This window comes from Microcaecilia unicolor, chromosome 11 (assembly GCF_901765095.1).
Source record: "Microcaecilia unicolor chromosome 11, aMicUni1.1, whole genome shotgun sequence".
In the NCBI taxonomy this organism is placed as follows: Eukaryota; Metazoa; Chordata; class Amphibia; order Gymnophiona; family Siphonopidae; genus Microcaecilia; species Microcaecilia unicolor.
In genome coordinates this window covers 17,802,883-17,820,157 of record NC_044041.1, presented here as the reverse complement: position 1 = coordinate 17,820,157, position 17,275 = coordinate 17,802,883, and positions in this window count along the sequence as shown.

Here is a 17,275-nt window from a genome sequence, read left to right as displayed (position 1 = left end):
GCGCGGCGGAATTCTGGACGGATTGAAGGGGGGATAGATGGTTCAGTGGGAGGCCCCTTCTTTCCTGCCCCCTCCCCTTGCTACCCCTTGTTTCCCTCCCACTACTACCTCTGCTCTCTAGCTGGCCCTCCCTGTACCCTCCCCCACTCTTTTGTCTTCGCTGGCCTTCAGCCCGGTTGTGGGCCCCCCTTTAACGGGTGTGCCTTGTTCTTTCATGTTAAGAAATCTGCATCAAGGCGGTTTACACTAAAATTGAAAATCAGCCCAAAAAGCAAGACAAACCAATGCAACACAAGACACAAAATGAAGGAAAGCAAAATACCACAACAATCTTAACCAAAAAACAAGAATGGTAACAGCAGAGAAACACCCGGGGACACCAAAAAGAATCCTACCTCCTGATCAATGAATACCCGCCCTTCCCTGACCGAAAAAAACCCCTTAACTATCAAAATAGTCCCTAAACAACCATGCCTTCATTAATTTCTTCAATCTCAGCGGCGATCTCTCCATCCACAAATCAAGTGGCAAAGAATTCCATAGAAAAGGTGACACCAAACTAAGTGCCCTGTTTACTAAGCCATGCTAAGGGCTTGCTAGTCTTTTTTTTTTTTGCAATTTTACAATACATCTCAAGAATACACTCTTGACTGTGAATAGTGTTAACAGAGATAAAGTTCAGGAAATTATAGTAAACATAATTCTAACACTCAAGTCCACTATTAAATGGATCCATGATTTCAAAGCACAGGAAGAAGTATAAACCAAAACGAAAACCCGCAATAGGTTTTAGTAAGGTTATTCAGCACCTAGAAAGGACGGAAATAATAATTAATTAAACTCTTTCAGATCTTTGAGAGGTTATGCGCGATGACAACTGTGAAGGTTCCATGAACACATACTTAATTGAATTAAGTCGAATTATACATTTACAAGAAAAACGTAACTAAAATATTCCCCCAAGTTGTGGAATGGCAGGTTTCAACAGAAGAAATTGCTTGCGCCTTTTCTGGGTTTCTTTTGAAATATCAGGAAACATATTTAGTCTTAGGCCTAGGAACAATTCCCCCCCCCCCCCCCCCCCCCCGTTTCTAAAGAATAATCGAAGAAGCATCTGCTTGTCAGGAATTAAAGCAACAGAAGCTACCAAAGTCTTTTTAGCGTGCACTAATGATTAGCGTGCGCCAAACACTAAAGTCACCCATAGGAACAATATACTCTAGCACGCTAAAAACGCAAGCGCACCTTAGTAAACATGGCCCTAAATGCAGCATCAATAGATGAATGATGCCAGTATCTTAAACAAGAAGGAGCAACCAAAACATTTGCCTGCGAAAATCCTAACTACCTAGACGAAAAATGGGGAACCAACAATGGAGACAGACAGAATGGTCTACCTGAGATTAATGCCTGATGAACCAGCAATAAAATCTTATATTTAATTCGAGTCAAGACCGGCAACCAGTGCTGTTCCCTTAACAACGGTGTCACATGATCTCTCATAGAAGCATTAAACAATAATCTTATAACAGTATATTTCACTCGCTGCAAGCGATCCATGAGTCAAGTGCTAATGCCCATTACTCGGGTCACGTTTTGTATGAGTAAAACAACAAAAATAAAAATAACAAACAGTGAACATACAAGACTAATGAAAGTTAGATTCAAAGAGTTTTTTAAAGTTTCAGCACCATAGTCAGCTCCTACAACAGACAGACAGACAGTAACTCACAGGGAAAAATTAACGTTATCCCTCTATTTGATATGGGGTCGATATTCAAAGTGATTAAACTGGGCAGGAGAAGCTCTTGCCCAGTTAACTTGCTTGCGCAGGGCTATCTGGCGATATTCAGTGGCAATTAACTGGATAATGCCGCTGAATATTCCCCCTAATTGCCTATACAAAAAACGTCAATGTTTTGGGTAGTCCAGGGGTGGAGTCAGGGCAGTGGCAGCAACTTTTCTGATTAAATGCCCATATTCAGCACTTAATAGGATAAGGTAACCAGACACATTGGACCACATAAAATGCAGCTCTATCTTTGTCCAGTTTCACTTATCTGATTAAGGGTTGGATATTGCCATAACAGGATAAGTGCCGGCCGACTACACATATCCAGATATTCAATGGTATCCACCAATCTCACTTCTGGAACTTTTTTCTGGCTGTTGGAAGGTAGCTGCTATTTTTCCTCATATTAAAGATTTACAATCTGACCTTCTAACCCTCTTAGCTATCGCTCTATTTCCCAACTCCCCTTCTTCACGAAGGTTACTGAGAAGATGGTAGCTAATCAACTAACCTCTTTTCTTACACAGATTAATGCTCTTAATTCAAGATATACTGGTTTCAGAGAACAAATGTCCACTGAGCACACTCTCTTGGGCTTACATGACCATATTCATTATGTCCCTGATAATGGTAATGAAGTCCTTCTCGTTTCCCTTGATCTCACTGCAGCATTTGATTTACTAAATCATGCAATCTTATGTATGCATCTTGAAGAACTTGGCACAGCATGATCATGGTTGTGTTCTTACCTTCCTAACAGAACATTTCAGCACCCTCTCCAAAACCCACAAACTTTCCTGTAGAGTTCCCCAAGGTTCAGTCCTAGGCCCTATTTTTATTCAATATCTTTCTGGCACCCCTTGCCCTTCTTATACAGTTGCTCAACCTTAACTTTTTTATGTACACAGATGATATTCAGTCTTCGTTTAGTCCCCTTTTCTTCGCTACAAAAGCTCTGAAATCTCCTCTAATCTTAACCGAATGTCAAAATGGCTCTCTACTAATGAATTAAATTGAATCCTTCAAAATCCATTACAATACTCTTCTCTCATTCTAGCTCTTCAAAATTAACCTACCTACTGAACATTTGTGGTACTGACATACCGCTAACAAGTTTTGCTCCAATTCTTGGAGACATCTTGGACAACTGACTTTTTTTTCAACCATATTTCTATGCTCGTCCATAAATCCTTTTATTCAATGACCCAGTTGTACATAGCTCGTTCTCTTTTCAATAACCAATCCTTTCATCTACTGGTTCACTCTAGAGGTCAACCAAATTTTGGCACCAAAACCGACCCGAATTTTAGGTTCAGGTTTCGACCGAAAATACCTGAGCATTTCAGCCAGAACTGAAAACATGACCCCGCCCCTGCTGCCCCACCGCAAGCCTTCCCTCCCAATCCAGCCTCCCACTCTCCCCGGCCATTCACCAACACCTCCCACCCTCTCCCTCCCCATAGACCCTCCCAGGGCCTACCTTCTAAAGGCACTTGTGGTCTAGTGGCTTCTTCAGGGCAGGAGCACCCTGCATTACTCCTACCCTGGTGACTCCATGTTCTAAATGATGGCTGTGACTTCTCATGGCAGCTTCAAGAGACCGCCATGAGAGGTTGTGGCCACCATTTTGGAATTGGGAATAGAATAAGCGGGAGCAAAAAACACAACACTTTGAAAATATTTTTTTGGAAAATATGTTATATTGCTTACTAACGTGAATATTCCAACCTTAGGAATCAATGTCCACCATCTCTGATTTCTCCGTTTTGCACCGCACAGAAGGAAATGCATTTCTGCTTTGGTGTTGAACTGTATACAAAGTCGGGCTTTTTGGAATTTTCAGTTCAGTTTTGTCTGCATATTTCTAGTTTATAGTCCCTTATTCTGTATTTAGGGAGGATCTGTTCATGTTCTGTTTGACGTAGGTAAGGTTCTGGTTGTAGTTTCTACATAGGGCTCTGTAGCAAACCTAATTGTTCTTTTTCCCCCATAAAAGAGGGATTAGTGATGAGACCATTATATATAGAACAAAGGCATTGGAACACATGTCCAAATCAGAATGTACTCGATTCCAGTACCATTTTTAGAAAAGGCTCTGCCTTTACAGTCTGTGTCATGATTATGGGTGGGCAAGAGATAGCTTTGACGGCAACTCCAGTGAATGGAAATTAGGACCAGTGCCAGGCAGATAGCAGGGACGGATCAAGAACAAGTGTGTGTTTTTTATGCCGAATTCATATTATATGCTATGAGTGTATCTCAGAGGAGGAGGGGAGACACCTTAAGGTTGATAGCGAGTAAAATGTGAGTTTGCAACATTGTTGGATCACTGGTTTATTCACATATTGACAATAAACGGGAACATCCAAAATTATAAATCAACTCTTCCATGACTGTGTGACTGCCCTATTTTTTGATGCCAGTATTTGATCATGACAGAGTATAACTTGAATAGAGTGGTAGGTGCAGCTCTCTCGTTGTAAACTGGATACACTCTAATAAATTATAAATAAACTCCGAGAAAACCAAAGCTCTTATTTTTCATCAGAAAGACGATATTCAGCTCCCATCTATATATATAAAAGGCAAGACCAACGTTCTATGAAGCCTCCAGCCGGAAGTGTGAAGCGCCAGAGATATCCGGTTTCCCCATGAGTGAAGGAAAACAGCACAGCACGAAATCTCACACAGTGAAGGACTCAGAGGGGGGAGGGGAGAGAGATGCCCTCACTCTCTCTGTAACAAAAACATAGAACAGCAGGAAACTTAACACTGAAGGACTGGACTCGGAGGGGGGAGGGGGAGGGAGAGAGGGCAGGGACACACACTCCCACATGCACACTCTGAAGAAAACCTTGCTAGCCCCCGTTTCATTTGCATCAGAAACGGGGCTTTTTTACTAGTGTCCTCATATTATGCCCACCTTAAATATCCAACTGTTGATTTTTTAAAGATTTTAGAAGTCATTATAGACAAACTGTTTTCAACCCCACAATTCTTCCCTCATACAGAAAAGCTTCTTTTCCTTAAAGAAAATACATTCCATACCTTCGTTCCTTGATTCAAAATTTCTGTGCATCCTACATCATTTCTTATACTGAGTTAGTTAGATTACTGTAACTCTCTCTTCCTTAGCTTACTCTCAACTACACTGAAACACCAACAATTCATCCAGAATATAAAAGTCAAGCTGAGCTATGGTGGAAAATGTTGAAACCATGTAACACCATTCCTTAAAGCTCAACATTGACTCCTGATCTCATTGCGTAGCTCTTGTAAGGTCCAAACATTGATGCATCAAATAAAATATACTGGCCTGCATAGGTGTTGGGAGCTAAGTGGAAAGTTCTAGCTCTTGGGTTATGAGAGGCAATACTGAAGGGGGGAGGTTTCGGGTGGGAAGAGGGTAGAAGGGGGGGGGTTATGTTCGGAACTCAGGCTGAATATATTGATAAGTCGTGAATCAATTATGTTGTTCATAACCTTTGTAATACCAGTAATTAGGATAATCATTCACAAAAGGGGGTGGGGGGAAGTTGGGGCTTTATTGAGGATAGCGATGGGTGTAGACTGAATAGTTTATATAAGGAGCAGTGGGGGTAAATGTAAAAGTTTGATGATATTTCATTATATGTTTCTGATCTCATGGCTGTTTGACTTGTATGTATGTTTATTGATACCCATATGTGGCATCACATGTCATTTGAAACATGAAATATACTGGCCTACCATTATTTTTGTTCTGCTATCTCATAGGTTGCATACCTACTCATGTCCTATGGTCCCAACAGTGACTACTAGTCATTCCTTCGTTTAGACAAATATGATTCAACCCAAATTGACTAAAAAAATACCTAGTAGTCTAATGTAGGGGACAGGAGCAGTTCCCTCTCTACGCCTGCTCCAGGCTTCAAAATGGCAGCTCTGACCCCTAGTAGTTGCCTCACAGTACTATTGCTAGGGATTAATCTGCCAAATAAGGAGCTATTTCCTTATTTGGAAAATTAACCTCCAGCGGTACCACCACAAGGCAACCACTAGGTATCAGAACTGCTATTTTGAAGCTCAGAGGCAATGGGTCAGGAGAGAGGGCTTCTCCTGTCCCCTACACTAGACTACCAGGGATTACTTGGGTAAGTGAAAGGGGATTGGTTGGGGGATGGGGGAGAGTTGGATCTTGAGTAAGAGAAGACTGGATTGGAAGAGAGGCTTATCTTGGGAGTGATCGGATTGGGGGGTTCTTCATAAGGGGGATGGGGTGTGGGTGCCATGAGCCAACAGTTTGTGTCGCATTATCTGATGCCATAAGTATGGATGCCCTTAATGCCTCTCCTTGAGTTGACATTAAGGGTACCCTTGCTATCAGCATTTTTGACTGTTAGCATGTAGTAATGTCCTGTGTGCTGTCAGGGCTAGCTACACCCTATCTCTGCCCATTACCCACCTGAATCCCACTCCAACCTGCACTAAGCAGCTTTCATAGGATTTTTACTAAGACGACTGTTTTTAGCATGTGGTAGCTATTAGCACGGGTCATTGCTAACACTAGCACATGCTAAAACTCGCTCTAATTGTTTCGTAAACATTCCTCATAATTACTCTGCATCAGGAGCAGAGATAAAACCTGTAGAGCTTTTCATAATAATGAATTAAGACAGAAACTTGAGGAACAATGCTTCTTTCATTAGGACGTCAGAGCAAGACACTTGTATAATTAATCATGTTGCCTAACATAATTATTTCAATGCAGGGAATAAAGAATACCAGCCACGTCAATACAACGGTGAAATATAAACAGAAGGCGTTTGTCTTTACCGAGTGAAACCCTGGTTTCTTAAACTAAATGAAAGACTCAAACTGACATGTGATTTCACGTTATTTGAATTGAGTACCTGGAAAAGAACCCTCCACTTTTTAATAGGGAGAAAAAAAGATGCACTGTAGTTGACATTTGCCCCTGGAATTCTATATATGGCGCCTAAAAAATCTGTGCAGAACTAAGCGTATTCTATAATACATAGGAGCAGTGTATAGAATACACTTAGTCCATAATGTAACGCCTAAATCTATGTTTTTGCCCTTTCGCACCAATAAAAACCATGCGCGTAGATTTGGCACACTGACCCGTATTCTGTAATTGCATGCAGAAATTTTGGAACGCCACGAAGCACCGATAAAAATGCCCATAAGCACGCCCCTTTTAAGCTACCAAAAAAAAAAATCCTTCAGTCTCTGGTCTAAAAACTACAATACTTATATGAAGTCGAGATAAGGACGGAAGGAAGTCAGCAGCAGGAGGATTACGCTGCCAGTTGACGCCTTCAAATCCGAGTCCCTGAAGAAATGATTTTGAAGCCCGCGGCGTCTGGCGTCTTTTAGGGGGAGGCTATTGGATATTCTCTTGTCACGACTCAACAAGATGGAGCACTCACGAATCACAAGTGCAAGTGTATTTATTGATTATATTATTAGCAACATTGGCTACTGGTTACACTTATACCACATTTAATAGACAGTGAATTAAGGATTAGTATCACCTGAACCAGCATAAATATATAAAAAAAAAGAATCACCCGATGAACGAAGTGCTGAACCACCAGGCACTTGCAGTACTGAGTGGAAATTCTGAGGGTATTCTTTAAAAACTTGAACTTACACTAATACTCTTGGGGTAGCCTTTGCTGAGATTATTATTTTCCAATTTTGGTAACTTTTTGTCCTGGTTTGGATATTTCTTGTCCTTTTAAGCTACACGCATTTATTTTGAACTACACACTTCGCAATTTAGACACACTTCTTTATAGAATGCGCTTAGCGATTTCCGGGCATAAATTGTGATAATTGCCAATTAGTGCTCATTATTGCTTGTTTAGTTTTGTTAAAAACGCTGATTACCTTGCTACACCAATTTACGCGCGTACCTCCGCGCGGAATCTAGGCACCATATATAGAATCTGGCCCTTGGTGCAGAAATGAGCTTAACAAAAACTCCAAAGTTCAGACCAAACAGATGGGTCACCTAAATATTTATTTGTTTGTTGCATTTGTACCCCACATTTTCCCACCTATTTGCAGGCTCAATGTGGCTTACATAGTACCGTCAAAGGCGTTTGCCCAGTCTGTGGATAACAAATACAAAGTTGTATAGTGATCGTATGAGGTATAAGTGGAGGGTCGGAATGGATGAAGATTGTGTGTTGTCCTGATCGATCGTAGTCATGCTGTGTTGGTAAGGTGAAGAGGGTTACGTGGGGTCGTTGGGATAGGCCTTTTTGAAGAGGTTGGTTTTTAGTGATTTCCTGAAGTTCAAGTGGTCATGGATTGTTTTCACAGCTTTTGGGAGCCCATTCCATAGTTGTGCGCTTATGTAGGAGAAGCTGGCTGCGTAAGTTGTTTTGTATTTCGGTCCTTTGCAATTTGGGTAGTGTAGGTTTAGGTAGGATCTTGATGATCTGACTTTGTTTCTTATTGGTAAGTCTATGAGGTCTGTCATGTATTGTGGGACTACGGCGTATATGATTTTGTGGACTAAGGTGCAGATTTTGAAGATGATCCGTTCTTTGATTGGGAGCCAATGCAACTTTTCTTGGAAGGGTTTGGCACTTTCGAAGCCTCTCTCCATCAGCTACTTTTAAATTTTTTAATATATTTCTGCTCTGCCTTCCCATGAATAAACTATGGGGGAAGGAGCGGATTTTCAAAAGAGATTACCCATAAAATATTTCCACCATGCTGTGGCTACAACTAACTATCTGTTACAAAAGGGGCAAAGCCAAGGGGGAAGAATACAGCAAGCAAAAAACAGGTGCGGATTTCAACATCAAATTCCTACAAATGCTCTAAAGAGTAGACTTTTCACCTGCGAAGACTGTCGTTCGTGAAGAGCTCGCAGTGCTGCCTGCTCCAGAATTTTCTAAGGAGAATTCCAAGGGGCATTTACCCTTGAAAATTCAAAAGCAATGCTGATGTAAATTTTAAAAATTGCCCCTTTAGTGAGGAGAGGGAGGACTTCTGACCTGGTAAAATATTTAAGGAACCCTCAAAGGGTTAACAGCTTTTGGTACAAGTTTTTTAAAAAAAATTGCAAGTTTTATAGTAAAAGTTAATTTAATCATTGTTTTTAACAATTACTGTAAAAACTCCAAAGGCTGTTCTGGAATGAAGAAAAAGCAGCTGCTGGGAGAGCACCACCTTGTCCTTCGAAGCCGACGCTCATTTGATTGCAATTAAATTTGGAATTCTACACTGCCATGTTTAATTTCCCGAAGGGGTAATTTCTGAAAGCAGAAGTCCCTGCTCACATCCAATATGTCAAATAACGTACTGTGCATAGTTAATAAGGACTACTGAATCTTCGTCTGATACAGTTTGCAACACTAATTCAAACCAACATGGACTAAATTCTGAAAACGGTGCCTAAAAAAAATCGGCAACAAAAAAAAAATAGCGCTTAGCGTTATTCTATAAATGGCGCTTAAAGTTAGGCGCTGTTTATAGAATAGTGCTTAGTGCTGGGAACTGCGACTAAATTTAGGCGCGACCATTTACACCAACCAAACCTTGGCATAAATCCCCACACCTAAATTAGGCGCAGATCTCGGTTATTCTATAACAATGCACCTAAGTTGTGGGAACGCCCCCGATGTGCCCATGACACTCCCATGGCTGTGCCCCCTTTCACACATAAAATTTACGCATGTAAATTTTAATTAAATCTATTTAGCACCAACAATTGGTTGTTAAAAAGCCGATTATTTGAGCTAATTGGCTCGTTATTGAATTAAAATGTGTGCGCAAACTGGTCTCGCACCCAAATTTGTGCATGCAATTTCTAGTGACTTTTACAGAATTTGGGTGCATACGCGTAATGCATAATGTGTGCTATAGACATGTCCCTTAGTCAATACGTAATGAAGTACCCACCTGAGCAATACTAAATACCTTGGACAAACTTTCATTTATTTATTTATTTATTTGTTGCATTTGTATCCCACATTTCTCCACCAATTTGCAGGCTCAATGTGGCTTACATTGTTCTGTCATGGCAGTCACCATACCAGAGTAAATGATACAGTCAGTATTACACAAAGAACATGGGTGACATAATAGAATTAAGCAATCAGTATGGAGAGGTCACATTCGGAATAACAGATAAAGCGTTAGTGCATTACAATTCTTATGATGGATTGTTGTAGTATGCTTTGTTGAAGAGATAAGTCTTCAGTGATTTCCGAAAGTTGGTTAGATCTCGTATTGTTTTCACATCAAATGGTAGTGAAATTCCACAACTGCGAACTCATGTAGGAAAAACTAGACGCATGTGTTAATTTGTACTTTAGTCCTTTGCAGCTGGGGAAGTGGAGATTCAGGAATGTACGTGCGGATCTCTTAGTGTTCCTACTTGGTAGGTCTATGAGGTCTGACATGTAAGCCGGGGCATCTCCGTAAATGATTTTATGAACCAGGGTGCAGACCTTGAACGTAATACATTCTCTGAGTGGGAGCCAATGCAGTTTTTCTCTTAGGTGTTTGGCACTTTCATATTTTGTTTTACCAAATATGAGTCTGGCTGCAGTGTTTTGGGTTGTTTGTAGTTTTTTGATGATTTGTTCTTTACAACCAGCAAAGAGTGCGTTGCAGTAGTCTAGGTGACTTAGCACCGTTGATTGTACCAGGCTGCAAAAGATATCCCTTGGGAAGAAAGGTTTAACTCTTTTGAGTTTCCACATTGAATAGAACATTTTTTTTTTTTTTGTATTCTTCGCATGGCTTTCAAGTGTGAGATTACGGTCAATGATAACTCCCAGAATTTTCAGGCTGCCTTTCCTCATTGGACATTTTTTACAGTATAGTGCTCAGTTGTGTTACTTGGCACCTGGTTTGCTGTAGGGACTCATACAAAATCCAGTTTTCATATGCCTTGTTGCAAAGGTAGGCAAGCCTTACGAGTGCCAACACTTCATTCAGAAATCTCTGAGACAGACTGCAACACACAACTGTAAGCTTATTCTATTCTTTGGGTGAGTATAATCATGGCAAATTTGTGATTTGGAAAGAAACAAGAAACCCCACAGTATATACAGAACACAAGAGTAGCAGAGGTGGCTAAGGGGAAGGAAGGAAAACCAAGGGATGTCACCAGTGACCGTTACTGCTGATGTGAACCAACTTGATCGGGATGCTGCACAAGTGCCTATATCAGGGGTCCCACAGTGTCAACTGGAATTAGTAAGACACAGATTAACATTTCAACTTCAATCGAAGTCAAACTACTCCTTGGGTTTGAGTGAACAGTACTTAACTGAAGAGCTCTTTGGATACAGTGGTTTTCAGTTAAGTGCTGTTTGCTCCAACCTAAGGAGCTTTTGAACTTGACTTGAAGGTGAAAAATTAAAACTGGGCTGTGAAATCTGTCTTACCACTTCCATTGTAAAGTGTGGGACCTCTAATGCATACATTTGTGCAGAAACCTGACCAAGTTGAGTCACATCTACAATAAAGGTCATTGGTGACATCACTTAGTTGTCCTTCCTTTCTCTGATATTTGTGATTTCCTACAAAGGCAGATAGTGTGAAGCCCCGCCCAGGATGCACTGGGCAGGGCTGGCTGCCACCATTTTCGAGGCAGCACTGCTTGAAGAGCAGGGAGTCCACCTCCCTCCTCCAACACAGGTAAGGAAGGGGGTAGGGAAGAGGGCCACTAGACCACCAGGTGGAGGGGGTTGATTTGCGGGCCCAATGGGCCACCAGGGTTCTACTTGGGGGGATGCTAGGAGGGGTTAGGGGGGCTGGAGACCCATCAGATCTCCAGGCCCCCTGAACTTGTGTCAGAGGGTCAGGCGACTAGAGAGTCGCAAGACCTCCAGCCCCTGTTTCAATGGGGGGGGGTCCACGTTCCTGCTCTTGCAGGGGGTGCTGCATTGGGGGGGGGGGAATGGGGGACCTGCTAGCATGCAAATGCATGCTGGACAGAGCTTGCCATTCCTCCCCAATGGTCTGCAAACCCTAACGTCAGCTCTGAGCTGGCGTAGGGTTTGCCACAGACCGCGCCAATGTTTGGCGCGCTGCTCGTTGATCATTGGGAAGGAATTCATTTAGCATGTATTTGCATGCTACTTGCGCTAAGACCCTGTTTTGCGTGCATTTGCATGCTAGTTTCATTCAGAGCCCGCGAGCGCATTGTTTCATGCGCTCGGGGGCTCTGATCATGGGGCGGAAGCAAACACAGCAACTAGTATGGTGCCAACAGCCTCTAGCACCTGCATTTGCTTCTGATCATCGACCCATTATGGCTTCTTTTACAAAGCTGCACTAGCGATTCCTGTGCAGTAAATGAAAGGAAGCCCATTCAATTCCTATGGGCTTCCTGTCATTTGCTGCAAAGGAATCTCTAGCGCAACTTTGTAAAAGAAGCCCTAAATGATGAATTAGCACGTGTTAACAGCTACCGCACAAGCGCCAACTGTTACCGTGGTAGATTTGCAGTTCTGTGTGCGCTAATCCATGTGTTAAATGCTTTTCATGTTAGAGAACCAGGTGGGGTATGGGTACAGAACGGATATGGATAGCATTAGGGCCGCCGAGGGGGGGGGGGAGGGGGGACAAAATTCTCCGGGCCTGGGCCTCCAAGGGGGGCCTGGCACCGGGGTCAGGCTGCCGGCGCAGAAGTCCCCGGTCTCACCTGCCTGCCTCCTCAGCTCCAGGCCCCCTGCATTCAAAGCGGCAGTCGCAGATCGCCTCTCTTCTGGCCTCCCTTCCCTGTGTCCCGCCCTCGTGGAAACCGGAAGTTACATCAGATGAGGGCGGGACACAGGGAGGGAAGGCCAGAAGAGAGGCGATCTGCGACTGCTGCTTTGAATGCAGGGGGCCTGGAGCTGAGGAGGCAGGCAGGTGAGACCGGGGACTGCAGCGGCGCGGGGAGCGACGGGGTGCGGCAGCGGCGGGGGGAGCGACTGGACGGCAACGGCAGGGGGAGCGGTGGGGGGGCAGAGGCGGGGCGGCCTTGCCCCGGGCCCGGCCTAGTCTCTCGGCGGCCCTGGATAGCATACAGCTGTTAGTCCAGGGTGCATACATGTGCAATTAGGTGCCCTTTTACAAAGGCGCGGTAGGATTTATGCGCGTGCAGCATGCACCAAAATGAGACTAACCTTCAGGCTAGCGCAACCCTCTGGTGGTAATTTCAGATCTGGCACATGCCCATACCGCCGGACCAAATTACTTTTTTATTTCCTACCATGTGCGGGTGTTTCCAGTGTTAACCGGCAGTTAGCACATGCCGACTTGGTCACTGCACGTTTAGCATGTCAGCCCTTACCGCCAGATCAATGGCATTAAGGGCTCAGGCTGTAAATAGGTGCGCACCGGTTTCAATTTTACCGCAGGCCCTTTTCCAGGCCCATTGCAAAAAAGCCCTTTTTCCCCAGATCCAGTAAAAACTGGCCAGGCGCGCACCAAAAACACGAAGCCACACTACTGCAGGCCACTTTTTGCAGCGGCTTAGTAAAAGGACCCCTTAGTGTGGCTTCACTTAGCGCCTCCTCAGTAAGCTAAGTGTAGCCACACTAATTGTGACCAGGTGCCATTCACATTAATGCATTAATCTGGGTATTCATGGATGGCAAAGCCCCTAACAGTTAGACCGCAGCCTTTGCACCTAATGTGCTCTAATGTCTGCTGTTAAGGCACATTGGGGGAGATTCTATATATAGCGCCCAGAAAATCCGCACAGAAATCATTTTCGCCTAAGTGTATTCTATAAGATTTAGGTTCGGTATGTTTATTTATTAGGATTTATTTACCGCCTTTTTGAAGGAATTCACTCAAGGCGGTGTACAATAAGAATAAACCAAACATGATCAATAGGAAATTACAGCAGTAAAAATATTCAAGTACAGTAATACCTCGTTATCGTCAGTTTCGGTTTTCATCGATTTTTTCCGCAAAAAATTTGTCTCGGATTTTGTCAGTTGCCTCAGATTTTGCCGGCGTGCCCACATGACCTCGCTGCTAATTTTGAGAAAACAAAGGGCGACCCACGCGTTTTCCTACTCAGAAAATAATTGCCTCGGTTTTCGCCAATGGTTTTCGGACAGATTATCGACGAAAACCGAGGTATCACTGTAACAATACAAAGTATGGCATGGTATACTACTTGCAATGACAACACAATGAGGCATATTTTCAAAGCACTTTGGGAGGCTAAGTTCCATAGGTTTCTATGGAACTTTGGGAGGCTAAGTGCTTTGAAAATGAGCCTCAATATGTACTAGAACATTACAATTGGTAGTGAAGGGTAAGGCAATGTTGTAACATATAGATGAGTAAGAAAGTAGGAAGAATTAGAAAGTAAGGTGATTGATTTGAAGAAAGTTGCACGTGAGGTCAGAGAGATGGTTAAATATTATCTCAGCTAGGGTAGGAGTGGATAAACATGTCCCGCTGCAGTATGTGCAGCCTGAGTCACTCCTTGTGTGTGTGAGTGAGACTAATACATTAGTTACTTCTTCCATTAAAGGCCTGGTTGAAGAGCCAAGCTTTCACCTGCTTCCTGAAGTAGAGATAGTCTTGTGTTAAGCGCAGCCCGAGTCACACCTTGTGTGTGTGTGTGTGTGTGTGTGTGTGTGTGTGTGTGTGTGTGTGTGTGAGTGAGACTAACAAGTTAGTTACTTCTTCCATTAAAGGCTTGGTTGAAGAGCCAAGCTTTCACCTGCTTCCTGAAGTAGAGATAGTCTTGTGTTAAGCTGAGTATAAAAAATACGTTTAGTTGATATCCCAGTGCTTAAATCTACGTGCCTCCATTTACACAAAGAAAACATGGCGTAAATCCCTGCACGTGGATTGGGCCATATTCCATAACAATGTGCATAAATTTTGGAATGCCTATTAAATGCCCATAGCCACACCCCTTTTGAACTGCGCACTTTAGAATTTAGGCACTGTTCATTACATCATACGCTTAGCAAGTTATGAACATAAATTCTACTTATTGCCAATTAGTGCTCATTATTGCTTGTTAAGTCAATTAAGTTACGAGCACTGTTATGGATTGAGCTTAGATTTAGGTGCAGAACACTAGGTGCGATATATAGAAGCCAGCAGATTAGGTGCAAAAACAACGCACTTTACTAAAAGACTCCCTTTTAGTACCGAGATAACTTGCCTTCTGTTCAGCTTTGGAAATGCAAGGAATTAAATTTAAAATTCTAATTCAAAAACAATATAAGTCACTCAGGGGCCTGCGCTGGCGTAGGTGTGCATGTTTCAGACGCACGCACATCATTTTTTCAGAGCGCCTGGAAAAAGACTTTTTTTTGTGGCCGAAAATGGACGTGTGGCAAAATTAAAACCAGCGTGCGTCCATTTTTGGCCTGAGACCTTACCGCCACCCACTGATTTAGCAGTAAGGTCTCACACGCTAACCACGCGGTAAGCGGCCAGCATGCGTAAACTGCCAGTTACCACCGGGTAAGCACCGCGCGGTAGAAAATCAAAAATATTTGCTACCGTGTGATTTGGACACGCATCAAAATGGAATTACTGCCCAGGGCACGGGGTAGCCGGGCAACAGTTCCAACTTGGCAGGCGTTGGTGTCTACGTGGCTTAGCAAAAGGTCCCCTGAATGAAATATACTACCAGCTGTTCAACAAAAAGTATGAAATCATGATAGTAAGGAATTTTTATAGCACGGAATTTGGGTGAAACATAAAAGTTTCCACCATAAGAACAAAAATTGACTCATACTATACATGGTAATTGTGTAAAAATAGTTTGCAACCCAGTCTTTGAGGTCCCTTAACTGCTCATTTCACCATGATAAACCCTTGCAGTTCACATCACAGATTGGTGCCATTGTTCGTTCCCGTTTCTTTTAAATGAGAAAGAGGAAGCCGCAAGCGACAAATCAAACAAAAGTCAAATTTCATAAAGGTAGGTCATGCATTGATAACTGGTCGATTGGACTATTGTAATTCAGTATATATCAAGGACTGACACATAATAGTTTGAAAAGGCTGCAATTGATTCAAACACAGCAGCTAGATTAGTAACAGGGAAAAAATATTTTGATCTCATAACACCTATTCTGGCTGAACTGCACTGGCTGCCTATCGGGGAACAGATTTATTTTGAATTGTCGTGTCTTGTCTACAAAGGCTCCCTTGTGGGGGTTCCAGAATATCTTTCAAGCAAGTTACAAAAGTGGAAATCTCAACATACACGTTCTTCTCAGAAATGTTGGATTCAATTACCTTCTTTAAGTTCTATTAGGAATAAGGAATTTCTTTATGCTGGACCCTCGCTGTGCCATTCACTGCCAACTGAGTTGAGCAATAATTCTAGTTGTTCATTGTTTCAGAAGCCCCTGAAAACTTGGTTATTCGAGAAAAGCTTTTAGATGAATGTAAATTGAGTACTATCATCTTATGTTAGTTAACTGATATGGTTTATTTATTGTTTTGTATTATAACTGTATTATTTGCTAAGCGGAATATTGTGTTAATAAATCAAATAATTACTGAGCAATAGCATATTTCATGATTCGAATAGTACTGACTGAGAAGGAAAAGCAAAAGCTAGACTGACCACGCCACTTTGAGAGGAACTCTATTTCAGTGGTCTTCATTCATTTTTAAGCTGGGGACAGGTGAGATGCCAGTGAGCTGAAGGACAGCCACCAAACATCTTCCCATGCGGGGCTATGATACTGCTGACCAGATGTCAGTGATATCAATCCTCACCAGCCCTCCTTCAAACATTGGGGGGTATCCTCAAGGTTATGAGCATTTCCAAATGGATTCTTTTGTCTAGTGAGAAACATCTTGTCCTTCAAGCATGTGGCTCTTCCCCCATCCACTTTCCCCTTTCTGTCCTGAGCCTGGGTAGAGAGGCAGAGTAGCGAAAAAAAAACCCCAAAATAAACCAAACAAAAAAAACAGAAAGACAATTTTTATTTATTTATTTGTTACATTTGTACCCCACATTTTCCCACCTATTTGCAGGCTCAATGTGGCTTACACAGTACCGTCAAGGCGTTCGCCAAGTCGGTTGAGAACATATACAAGGTTGTCTAGTGATCGAATGAGGTAGTTGTGAAGGGTCAGGAGGGATGAAGATTGTATGTTGTCCAGTACGATCATTGGTCATGCTGTGCTGCTGGGTGAAGGAATTTACGTAGGATCGTTGGGGTAGGCCTTTTTGAATAGGTTGGTTTTCTGTGATTTTCTGAAGTTCAGGTGGTTATGGATTATTTTCACAGCGTTCGGGAGTCCGTTCCATAGTTGTGCGCTTATGTAGGAGAAACCGGATGCGTAAGTTGTTTTGTATTTAAGTCCTTTACAATTTGGGTAATGTAGGTTTAGGTATAATGGGGGTTGCCCCAGAGGTCTCTAGCATTAAAGAACACTGCTCTCTTTGATCTGGGATGTCAAATCCCTCTTTTGACCTGGCTATTGGGACATTGATATGACATCACAAAGCAGCTTCAT